Raw genomic sequence first — 12,977 nt, forward strand, 5'->3', positions numbered from 1 at the left:
CACCGTGCAGCTCCTGATTGTGTGCATGACAAAAGGTGCAAATTTCACTCAAGTCCCTGGAACAGTATCATGCCTTCACACATTTTCCATCTCCACACTTAAGACGCGCGCTGAATAGATTCACAGGGAAGGGAACGTGACTTTCGCCTGAGGACTGCGCTGCTCAACTTGGCTGATGTCAGAAGAAACTCCTGAGATCACAACATGTTTATTCCTCTCTGGAAAAGCAGGAATAAAAAACGGAGTCTGAGTAACTGCAGCCTTTTCTTTGCCGTTCTGTCCTTTCAGATCCACATTCTTCAGTCAGTCGGTGGATAAAAACACCTCAGACATCCAGTCAGATGTCCATGTTCTCCTCTCTTCAGTCCGTTTGGTTCTGCTGAACAGTTGCTCTCATGTTTGTGCTGAATCACCCGGTGGTGACCCAGTTTTCTGGGACAGGCCACAAGATTTGGATTTAAATAACTTATGGTTCCGTCCAGCAGAACCGAGTAGACGATCATTTCAAGGTGCGTTTGGTTTGTCGGTTACCTGAGCGTTTCCATCCACCTGATGTTTCCTCAGAGCTCAGATGTTTCGCCTGGGATGATGTCTGGGTTCCACAACTCAGTGGACTGAGAAGTTCTTGTCTTTAGCCGTGTTTCCATCAACATTTGTTTAAGCACATTTTGACATGTCGCATTAGAAACGGTTGATGGCAAAATTGAAAATAACTTCCTCAATTTCTGCCGCACCAGAAACGTTAGCAGAGCTCTACGTTTCAACATTTAATGATGCATTCGCTCCAAACCAATAGATGGAAACACATAATGCACATTTTCCTTTTTGTTCTTTTTTGCATCATTTCAAAAGTCGACTTGAAACTTGCATGTCAGCTGGATGGAAACGTGGCTTCGGTCACCATGGAAACCAAGAAGTTCAGAGCCGGAGCCGTTAGCGGTTTGGTGTCCATCTGTCTCCATGGAGGATCAACTTTTACTGGAAGAAAACCTTTAATCACCAACCTGCATTGTTTTTATTACTGGTATTTAAAGTCATCTTAATTTCACCATGATCGTCTTTTTATCAGGATTGTAAATTTCACACGTTTACTTTTTGCTGTGGTTTTATTTTGTTTATAACATGTTTTTTCCTCCACGGCTCAGTAAATGTATTTAAATGAAACCGTCTGCGAAAGAAAAATCATTGCATGGTTGAAGTGATTAGAGCTCATGAAGCACATTCAGCCGGTGATGAAGGGTCACAAATGGGCCCGGCTCTGAAAGCCGAACACCAAATCACCATGAGAATGCAATCAACCATTCAAATCCAGGACATTTTGTGTAAACAGATTTTCACATGCAGAACATTTAAACCTCAACAATCCGGCGCTGGATGTCAACAGAAACTTTTCCAAATTATCGTCTACAAGCAGCAAAGATGACAGGCAGAAATTAATTAGTGGTGATCAGATTTTAGCGTCTTAAAGGGTAATAATGGCCGACGCTCTGTGCACAACGGGCCGGCCACGTTTGATGCGGCGTTAGCGTGGATGCAGCCATGCGGAGCGGCATGCAGCCCGAGGCGGGCGAGGCGCCGCAGGACTCCCAGCAGCGCCGCCAGCAGAAAGAGAATACGAGTCGATGGAGGATTTCTGAGGAAACTTCAGAGTGTTTACAGAAGGCAGAGCGGATAGAAAAGCAAAACGTGGGAGTTTGTCCCTCAGTGGATTTGTGGAATATTTATTTCATCTTCTTCAGAGGCAGGAAGAGCTTTCAGCTGCTGCAGCGTCACCGTTACTATCGCTCCTGATGCTCACGCCCCACTCCGGCATCTCTCATGTCCCACTATGTTAATGCTTCATAGATTTTGTATGGCATGGTGTTAAAGAAAACACTGACTTTCTTTATGTTTTGCTTCCCAGCCGCTGGGAATTAAATAAGAAAAACAAATATTTCATAAAACTCTGGAAATATTAAAACCGAATCGAAAAACAGAAACATCCTCCACATCGTGGATCTCTGCTCTCGCTGCCATATTGTCCAACTTACTTCAAATCTGAAAACAACTTTAAATCCCATTTGGCTGAAAGCAAACAGAATGACCGTTAATTTGACAGATTACATTTATTGGCGTCACGGAGCCAAATTCTCATACGGCAGACGGCGCTTCGCTGTTAGCCCAAAACACACAAAAACAAATAAAACAAACAAAAACAAACAAAACACACAAAAACAAACAAAACAAACAAAACACACAAAAACAAATAAAACAAACAAAAACAAACAAAACACACAAAAACAAATAAAACACACAAAACAAACAAAAACAAACAAAACAAACAAAAACAAACAAAACAAACAAAACACACAAAAACAAATAAAACACACAAAACAAACAAAACAAACAAAAACAAACAAAACACACCACTTGTGTCCAACTTTATAATTCCGACTGTCTGTAAACGCAGCACAGCAGCAGAAATCCCACCTGTATAAAAACAAACTGCAGTAAAACTAAAAGCTGCTCACAGGTCATAATTCAGTCTTTTTCATTCGATGACTGAATCCACCAAAATGATTTTAGTTTGTATTTTTAAAGCGATTATGTTTCACTTTGTCTCACTCATCACTTTCCCACCAAGACAGACCAGCTTCTCTGTCTGGTTCACAGGATCTGAAACTTCACATGACGGTAAAACAGGACAGGAAAACAAAGTGTGGCTTGTTGGAAACTGAATCTGTAAAGAAATGGACCAATCAAACTTTTCAACCAGCGTCCATTTATTTCTATAAAACGTAAAAAATGTTCACATGTCAACATCCAACCAGATGAAAACATGGTTCAGATGATGCATCCAACCAGCCGTGACTCCACATCTGAACCAAACTGTAACTTTGAGATCAGCCTCCATCTCAGGTCTTTATTTATCCCAATCTTTCTGTAGCCACACAGAAACGTTTTTCTGTTTCTAGCAGCATTATGAACATTAAAAACCTGATTTTAAAACTTAAAAACATTAAAAACATTGCTCTTCTGCAGCCAACGTTCACTTTGACTCGGCAGCGATTGTTCCCACATCCACATGTACAGAAATGATTCTGTAGGAATTAATCCTGACACCAACAGTTCAACAGAGACTCAGAGTTTTAATTAAAAACCTTGAGCAGCAGCAGCAGCAGAGAGCTGGAGAGAGGAGCCGGCGCAGGCTGCTTGGCGATGTCAGCCTCCTGGATGTGAGTGGAGCAAATGAGGAGGAACCAGTCACTGCCGCAGACAGGCAGCTGAATAGACGAAAAGGCAGGGGAGCCGGGCTGCGGCTGGGGGGTGTTATTGTGAGCGGAGACGTGTGATGGCAGAATCTGGTGCTGGATGTCACTTTGGAACAATCAGGACTGACGTCCCAGGTGGGGAGCTGAGGGAAAAGGGAATCTGCCTCGGAGAGCTGCAGCGTTCTCCAGCCTAATCTTACTTGTAAATAAAAACCGGGCCAAAAAAGTGAAAATACCTGAAGGAATCGTTCAGGACATGCGAGCAACACGGCGCCGGGTCAGAACATCAGGCTTTTAATCCGAAAACGATGTTTACACCGAAAAACAATCAGCAGCATGTTAATGCAGGGAACACAAGCAGGCCGGGCTGAAGATATCGATTAGTTCAGTTATCGATTATTCTGACGACAAGATTCTTTATTTAAACACTGAAACTTTTAACGCAACATTTTAATGCAAATAATCATTTTAATTCCTTTTTGAAATAAGAAAGTAAACATCTTAAAATGCACTAACAGCGTTTCCATTTGATTCTGCAGCTAAAAATCAGAAAATGTTCAGACTTTGAGCCAGAAGAAGCTAAAACTGACACCTGAGGGATTCGACAAAGTTTCAGGAAATGACACCAAACCAGAGAGGAAGAGAATCATGCCTGGAGAAAAACAAACATCTCAAACCGACAGTGAAGCACGGTGGTGGAAGAATGGTGATCTGGGCTTTTCTTATGCAGAGGACTCAACAAAACCCTTCTAAACTAAACTAAAATATTCCAGACTCTGAAACAAGACAATGATCCCAAACTGAGCTACAACAGAGCGGATGAAGAAGACAAGAATAGCTGTGCATCGGCCTAGTCAAAGCCCAAACTTTGACCTGATTGCTGTGTTAAACAAAATGTCTGCAAACTGCGTTGATATAATCAAAGTTATTGAGTTTTTTATGGTTCTGCTCAAGAGAAGGAGGCAGAGAAAAGAAATAAATAAAGAGATGAGAAACATTTAATGATCAGTAAAGAAGCTGGTTTATCTTCCTGCTTTTCTCCCTCATCTCTCCATCCGTTTCTATTTCCATCCCTCTGCCTCTCTCCGGTATTGTTCTCTCCATCAGCAGTTGTCGTGACGAGGCTGTTTATTTCTAATGGTTGACATTTCGCCCCGTGCTTCTCACCTGAAAGATCGCACCGGGATGAATGCTTCGCACGTTTCAAAGGAACATCTCGTTATTAGCTGACGCTTCCACATCCCAACACCCAGATAAACACACACACACACACACACACACACACACACAACCACACACACACACACACACACACACACACACACACACGCACCAGCGCGCGGAGAGGAGAGCACACTGGGGCGCAGAGGTGCGTTTAAAAATGGAAAGATCTATGGGGCTTCTTAACCTTTCATCTGTGAGCCGAGAAAAGCGAGTTTCTGACTCCCACATCCTGTTCAGCCCTCAGCTGCTTCCTCTCCTCCCTCGTCTGAGGAATCGAATTATAGCTGGGATTAATAAAATGATGTGGCTCTGGTCGAAATGTGTGCTAATAGGCTACAGGCCAATCACAGAGGCTCTCAGGGACGATTCACAACCATTCTCTCATTCACCTCCTTTTCTGCCGTTTCAATCTTCTGTCTCCTTTGTAATCATTTTCTCATCTCTCTTGCTTTGTCTCTGATTTGCCTTTTCCATCCCTATTATTCATGTAATCATAACTCCTCCTGCTTCGCTCCACCTTTTAAAAATATCAGAAATTGTTTTCTTATAATTCTGACTGAAAGATCAGACATGTCAGCAATCCCTTCATCACAGGATTGAAGAAACATTAGCTGCGTCTCTGTTTAGCATAGAATCGCACATTTTAAAATAAATTTCCTTAATGGAAACAAACCAACTTCAAAAAAACATTTGTTTTTTTAAATCAAGCCAAATTGAAATTGATTTATTTAGTCAAACTGCAATGGAAAAAGTTTGATCAGCAGACGGCTGTTTCTACTGGAAGAAACTACAAAGACGACGACAGGAAGTGGCAGGAGGAACAATTAATGATTTATCGCATGAATAAAATTATTCTCATGTGATTTTAACTTTGTTTCTTATTAAATGGAAGCATAGAAATTGCAAAGGTTTATTTTTTGTCATTAGTGGAATATTGACAAAGTTTTATCAAATGGTTTTGTTATCAATAATCAATACATTCAGAAAGGATTCCTGACTTTACTAAATTGCTAAAATGTCAGGATTTTAGGGTCTGAAAACATCTGGAAAAGAAAAACATGATGTAAAAAATGTTTGTATTTCCATCATTCACTCTGTATTTGAAAAGGTTTGAATAGTTTTGTCCTAATTGAAAACAAAAAGTCTCCTTCTGCACTGGTGAGACAAATTTGAATCATTTAGGGGCCACAAATGGCTCCTGCGCCACATTTTTGACATCCCATTGAGTGGACTCTTGTTTTAGAGATTGTTCTAGAGATTCTTGTTCTGGAGATTCTTGTTCTAGAGATTCTTGTTCTAGAGATTCTTGTTCTAGAGATTTTTATGATGTTAATATGAGAACAACGCAGCTATTCTGAGATGCTATCATGTTAGCATGGAGCTAAATGTCAAAGTTTCTCTGCAAAGAAGAATTAAAGCAAAAAGGAAGCGATGATAAATGAATGCGATATATATTTTATACTTTGTCCTATTCTCCGATGCGACTGTAAGGATCCAATAAAATGTTATCAGATGGTGTTGGGTGGCTGTAACGGCAGTCTGAGGAACTCTATCAAATGAAAACATTTGTTCAGCAGAGATAGATAAGCCAGCAGTACAGCTGGGATCGGGTCGATACGCCGGCACATAAAAACAGGATTTACCAGAAATGGATTAGATAGCTTCCCTCTAAACTGGATATTGCAATTGACAGGTGGGGCAGGATCAAAACTGGCACCGTGTGAGATCCTGCCAAGGTTCGCTCAATTCCCATCAATTCAACCGGACGTGGAATTTGTCCATCGGTGCCTGATCCAATTCGCAGCCTGACGTGGACGAGGAGTGGAATTGAACAGTGGGCTGAAAGCAGCAGGCAGCATTATTGGTGTTTTCCAGGGAGAAGGCCACTCCGAGGCGCGCTGCACACCTTGTAGGCTGCCAGGCCCCATTAGAAGGTGACAAACAGACGTCCAGCCGGCTCAGCGCTGTCAGCTGGCCGTAATGAAAGACACATCAGCCTCAGAAAAAGCAGAGGAGGAGGAACAACAACAGGCCATGCAGCGACACAAACACACGTTAAAGCTAATGGCTTAAACGCAGCTGCAGAGCGCTGAGATGCCAGGAAGGAAAGTCTTCCAAACTACGTAATGAGGTGGAGACGGGGAGCATAAAGAGACAAAGAGCGACTGAGTGCCAACAGATAAAAGGAATAAAAGAGAAACCAGAGCAGACAGTTGTATAAAATCTAATGGAACAGAAAAAACGTGCAGGACGGATGAACGGTCGGGCCGGGCCTCTGCCGGGTCTCACTGAGCTACATGTGTCGGTGCCACACCATTAAACAGCAAAATACAACATCAATAATTATCTCTGCTGCATCGCTGCCACATGATTTAGTGGCTCTAATAAAGGCCCGACATAACAAAGCATCCATCTCTGGCGCGGCGCCGTAATAAAGCTGCTTTGCTGTTACTCCCTTTACAACGAGGCAGCAAACACAACTACACCACCATGAATTACATCCAGGCAGCAGCAGGTGCAGCTTATGGATGGAGCCGTTTTGGAGTCCTGTCATCTGGAGCTGCTGATGTCGGAACGAGGCTGATAGTGTCACTCACTGTCCCGGCCGCTCCGCAATCTGCCCACAGAAGAGGGATGAGGCTCGGCTGTGTCCGGGGGGAAATGTGTTTTCTCTGCATGGATGTGGAGCCGGAGTAAGCATCCTTATCAAATCTATATTTCTTCCTCAGTGATGCCCTGAAAAGAGGAAAGACTCATGGAGAGGGAGCGAGCGGAGCAGCTGGGGGTTATCGGATTGATTAATTTAATGGCCTTTGTGGCACATCTAAGGAGGCTCTTTTCACTGCTGCTGGCTCTCAAGTCATCCGGGGACAAGTTGGAAAGTTATTAACTCCAAACTCCTCTCTGAAATAGAATAAGTAGGGAGTGAGAATCAGACGGCAGAATCAGACTGGAAATGGCAGATCTCTGACGTCGTGCAGGTGGATTCTCTGGAAAACGCAGCTCTGCAGCCAAAACTGCGTTTCTGCAGGTTCCACCAAAACAAATTTAAGGTTTTTTAAAACCATCAGCAACGAAATGTAAGAGCTGCATCACAAAAAAGCTTTTTATCAGAATGAATAGAAAGGAACTTCATCCAGAAAACAGCTGACAAATTTACACTTTACCCTGATAGATGTGAAAAGCTAGCTGGCAACCTGGCTAGCTAGTTAGCGGTAGCCGCAATGATTATAACTCAAACATTCGCCTGACAGAAACGTTCTGCAGCAAAATACAAACATATGAGATTAAAAAGTCCTGCCATGACAAAATGTAGGACTGGAGAAAGAGGCTGAATCTAGGAGATTTAAAGTTTTAATTTAGAGAAATTAAATGAAGACTTTTTAAGGAAAAGTATTTCCTCCTCCATCCAAAATGTGACAACGACCTCCACCAGCATGCAGAGTGTTTATGGAAAAGTGTTTAGTTGCTGGGTTTGGTTGCCGGGTTTAGTTGCCAGGGTTAGTTGCCAGGTTTAGTTGCAGTGTTTAGTTGCAGTATTTAGTTGCAATGTTTAGTTGCCAGGGTTTAGTTGCCAGGGTTAGTTGCCAGATTTAGTTGCAATGTTTAATTGCAATGTTTAGTTGTAATTTTAGTTGCCAGGTTGAGTTGCAATGTTTAGTTGCCAGGTCAGTTGCAGTGTTTAGTTGCTGTGTTTAGTTGCAATGTTTAGTTGCCGTGTTTAGTTGCCGGGGTTAGTTGCCAGGTTCTGTTGCAGTGTTTAGTTGCCGGGTTTAGTTGCCGTGTTTAGTTGCAGTGTTCAGTTGCCGGGTTTAGTTGCAATGTTCAGTTGCCGGGTTTAGTTGCCAGGGTTAGTTGCCGTGTTTAGTTGCCGGGTTTAGTTGCAGTGTTTAGTTGCCGGGTTTAGTTGCTAGTTTTAGTTGCCGGGTTTAGTTGCAATCTTTAGTTGCCATGCTTAGTTGCAGGGTTTAGGTGCCAGGGTTAGTTGCCGGGTTTAGTTGCAGTGTTTAGTTGCCGGGTTAGTTGCTAGGTTTAGTTGCCAGGGTTAGTTGCTAGGTTTAGTTGCAATGTTTAATTGCAATGTTTGCTGGGTTTAGTTGCAGTGTTTAGTTGCAGGATTTAGTTACTGGGTTTAGTTGCAGTGTTTAGTTGCCGGGCTTAGTTCCAGTGTTTGGTTGCCGGGTTTAGTTGCAGTGTTTAGTTGCCGGGTTAGTTGCTAGGTTTAGTTGCGGGGTTTAGTTGCCAGGGTTAGTTGCCGGGTTTAGTTGCCGTGTTTAGTTGCTAGTTTTAGTTGCCGGGTTTAGTTGCTGTGTTCAGTTGCAGTGTTTAGTTGCCGGGTTTAGTTGCTGTATTTAGTTGCAGTGTTTAGTTGTCGGGTTTAGTTGCAGTGTTTAGTTGCCGGGTTTAGTTGCTAGGTTTAGTTGCTGGGTTTAGTTGCCGGGTTTTGTTGCCGTGTTTAGTTGCAGGATTTAGTTGCCGGGTTAGTTGCTAGGTTTAGTTGCAATGTTTAGTTGCCGGGTTTAGTTGCCAGGGTTAGTTGCCGGGTTTAGTTGCCGAGTTTAGTTGCAGTGTTTAATTGCCGGGTTAGTTGTTAGGTTTAGTTGCCAGGGTTAGTTGCAGTGTTTAGTTGCAATGTTTAATTGTAATTTTAGTTGCTAGGTTTAGTTGCAGTGTTTAGTTGCCGTGTTTAGTTGCCGGGTTTAGTTGCTAGGTTTAGTTGCTGGGTTTAGTTGCCGGGTTTAGTTGCCGTGTTTAGTTGCAGGATTTAGTTGCCGGGTTAGTTGCTAGGTTTAGTTGCAATGTTTAGTTGCCGGGTTTAGTTGCCAGGGTTAGTTGCCGGGTTTAGTTGCCGAGTTTAGTTGCAGTGTTTAATTGCCGGGTTAGTTGTTAGGTTTAGTTGCCAGGGTTAGTTGCAGTGTTTAGTTGCAATGTTTAATTGTAATTTTAGTTGCTAGGTTTAGTTGCAGTGTTTAGTTGCCGTGTTTAGTTGCAGTGTTTAGTTGCCGTTTTTAGTTGCAGTGTTTAGTTGCCGTGTTTAGTTGCAGTGTTTAGTTGCCGTTTTTAGTTGCCGTGTTTAGTTGCCGGGTTTAGTTGCCAGGGTTAGTTGCCGTGTTTAGTTGCTAGTTTTAGTTGCCGGGTTTAGTTGCAGTGTTTAGTTGCTAGTTTTAGTTGCCGGGTTTAGTTGCCGGGTTTAGTTGCTGGGTTTAGTTGCTAGGTTTAGTTGCCGTGTTTAGTTGCCAGATTTAGTTGCTAGGTTTAGTTGCTGGGTTTAGTCGCCAGGTTTAGTTGCCGTGTTTAGTTGCCGGGTTTAGTTGCTGGGTTGTCGCCAGGTTTAGTTGCTGGGTTTAGTTGCAGATCCTCTCGGTGGAAAAGCACGCTGACATTTCCGATGCGATTAAAAGCAACACGACTAACATCATTACTGCTTCCTGTCAGGTCAAAGCTCCGCACTAAACAGCCACTCAGGAATGTGGATCGACTTGTGAAACGGTGAAAAACCGGGTTAATGCAATCAATTATCTTTGAAACAGTAATGGCCGCCACGCGAGAGTCCTGGACACGCCCACACGGCCCATCTGTGTGATGATTCTTCTGCCTTCATGACATTTCAGAGATCAGATCATCAGGGATTAAAAACTCAGTTTATCATTTGGTTTCTGTTTTACTGCACAATTAAAGCAAAACAAAGAATAAATGTTCAGATTTAAGACCCAATAAATGATATTAGGTTTTTTTATTTTTTTTATTCTACAGGCTGATTCTGATCCAGATGATTCATTTTTAAGATTTTACAAAATTCATCATCAGATGTATAGATGATGATAATAATAATAATAATAATAATAATAATAATAATAATAATAATAATAATAATAACTTTTTAACTCTCCTGGATCAGTACTTCTATATTTTCTGGTTCTGGTTCTGCTGGAGGTTTCTTCTTATTTAAGGGAGTTTTTCCTCTCCTCTGTCGAGTCGAGTGAATCCAGAGGAAATGAAAGCTGGGTCTCCATTACAAATTTACACAAAACTTTAATACTCCACTAACGTCGAAAAAGCACAATTTGACAGTTGTGGCATTTGCATTAAATAAGAAACTTAAATCAGATGTGAATAAGTTTGTTTATACGATGCCACTAGAAACATCACCTAAAACTACTTCCTGTTGATTTCTTCTTCATAGTTTGCACCAGCGGCAACATCCGGTTGTTGATCATGTGACCAAATTAAAAAACTTCATCCAGCAGCAAAACTGATAAAAACCAAGTTTTTTGTGTTTCCATTGAACTGATTCATTTTCAAAATGTGAAATTGCTTAAATGGCCGATGCAGCTAACGACTCAGAGCTCCGCCGGGTTTCCTGACAGAAAACTTTCCAAACTAATTTAGAAATAAACTGATGTTGATGCATTGTTTGATCAACTATAATGGATTAAAATGAATTTAACGGCATGTTGAGAACAAATCAGAGCTGCTCCAACACGCTGCCATCAATATTCCAGAACCAACCAATAAAATCTCTGAAATGGGTTTTAATCCTGGTTCTATTGTCTTAACTTTCTAAAGAAGTTGACGTCTCAACAGAACCCTGGCTTGCTGCTCAAACTGTGGGAACGTGTTCCTGACTTCGCTGTCCCCTGTGCAAGGTGACGCCCTCTGCTGTTCAGGCAGATTATTTAGAAACCTAAACAGCTGAAATCATTGACTTCAATCATTCATCTTCCCATCAGAGCATGAAATATTGAAGGTTTAATTTTGCAGCTAGTCTCATGAACCTCTGGGATGCGATGGAGCGGGTGTTGATGGTGTAAAATGGTGTCCATTAGCAGTAAACCTACAGCTGCCAGGGTTACGTCAGTCAGCAAATGAACGCGCAGCACACAAGCACGCACCGCGGGGGGCTAAAGCAAGACGATCAACTTCCTCCAACTGCAGGGGTCCTCATTACAGCAGGGAGTGGGAGGAAAGAGACGCGGCTTGGCATGTGAAGAAAGCAACACGGGGGCAAGACACCGGCCCCGTTGCGTCAGTCTGCTTCCTCCTTATTAGTGGCCCTGTGGGTTTACATGTGCAGCTGACCGCGGGGCTGAGGCGCCGTCCGCCTGCAGCCGCTGCAGTGACAGCGCAGAGACGCTTTATTTGTTCGCCTGGGGCGAGACATCAGAGGGAAGATCCACCTGCTGGCTCTGCTGATGTCACCTGAGCAGATCTGACTTCCCTGCAGAGGAAACCGTTTCCACAGCTTCCTCTGCAGCTGAGGGAGGAGGGTCAGAGGTCAGCCAGGGTTCATTAACGAATCAAGAACCAAAACTGGTTCAGAAAATCTTCAGTTTTTATTTTTGCCAGATTAGATGCATCCTACTTATCTTCATCTATATTTTGAGCCTTTTAATGGTTTATTTGAACTTTCTCCAGAGTTGAAAGATGAAAACTGTTTACAAGAAGCTTCAAAATGTTTAAACATATTTTGATTTTCCATATTTGACATGCATCACATTCAGATTGGGAGGAGAGGCAACAGTCGTTTTCTCATCAGGTTTCACTTCATTGTTCTGTTGTGTTCAACTTTCAACGACGTTTTGGACAAAAGTCAGAAAAAGTTTAGAATTTCATCAGATATTTAAGAATTCTGGATGTTTCTGGATGTTATTAATAAAAATGATTCTCTCTGGGTACTCCGACTTCCTGTCCAGGTTGGACATTGAGACGTCGAGACAAACAACGTCCCCAACAGACGGAGGTTTTTATCTGGTTACTTGGTTAAAAGCATCTCTTTGTCAAACTCTTTTTCTGCTAAATTACTTCTCCAGTAATCAGCTGGAGCTCAGAAATGTTTATGGTCTCTGTGGAAACCCAAGGCCAGGACATGGCTGCCGTCCTCAGCGGAGAGAGAAACGGGCCGCAGTGAGAACCAGAAGTCACAGGTGAGAGCTCTAAAAGCTTTCTCTGTGCCACAGGAACGGCTCGTCTCTAATAACCCACTAAAGTAATGTGATTCATTGCTTTTGACAGTCACACACACACACACATATCCTAAAAGCCTCGGACTGAGCTACTTTCCAGCCCACGCTAAAGACAGACGACAGCTACTTAGCCTTTCCAATTATGTCTTTAAGTTAATTGAGAGGAACAACAAGCATATTTTAGTCGGAGTTGTTGCATTGATGGACGTTCTCCACCATTAGGACTTGTTAATGGAAATACCATGAGGGTAATATCCATATCTTTAATAGCATGTTTACTTCATAACTTCATTTATAAGAGAGCAGCCTGCATGTGCTGGACACTTAAATATAACATTTGAATGTATTATCAATCATTTCCTCTCTGTGTTTACGGAGCTTTAAAGTCTTTCTTTCTGCCGCTCGGCTAATTTCATTTTAAATCTGGCAAGCAGCCGATGCAATATAGGCGCTGAGCTGTCATCTGGGAGCCGCGTCAAATCCTCCGTAATGAACGAGATGCAGGCGCAGCGAGCAGAGCTGAGCAGCCGACCTGCAG

Source organism: Xiphophorus hellerii, chromosome 17 (genome assembly GCF_003331165.1).
Source record: "Xiphophorus hellerii strain 12219 chromosome 17, Xiphophorus_hellerii-4.1, whole genome shotgun sequence".
Taxonomy (NCBI): Eukaryota; Metazoa; Chordata; class Actinopteri; order Cyprinodontiformes; family Poeciliidae; genus Xiphophorus; species Xiphophorus hellerii.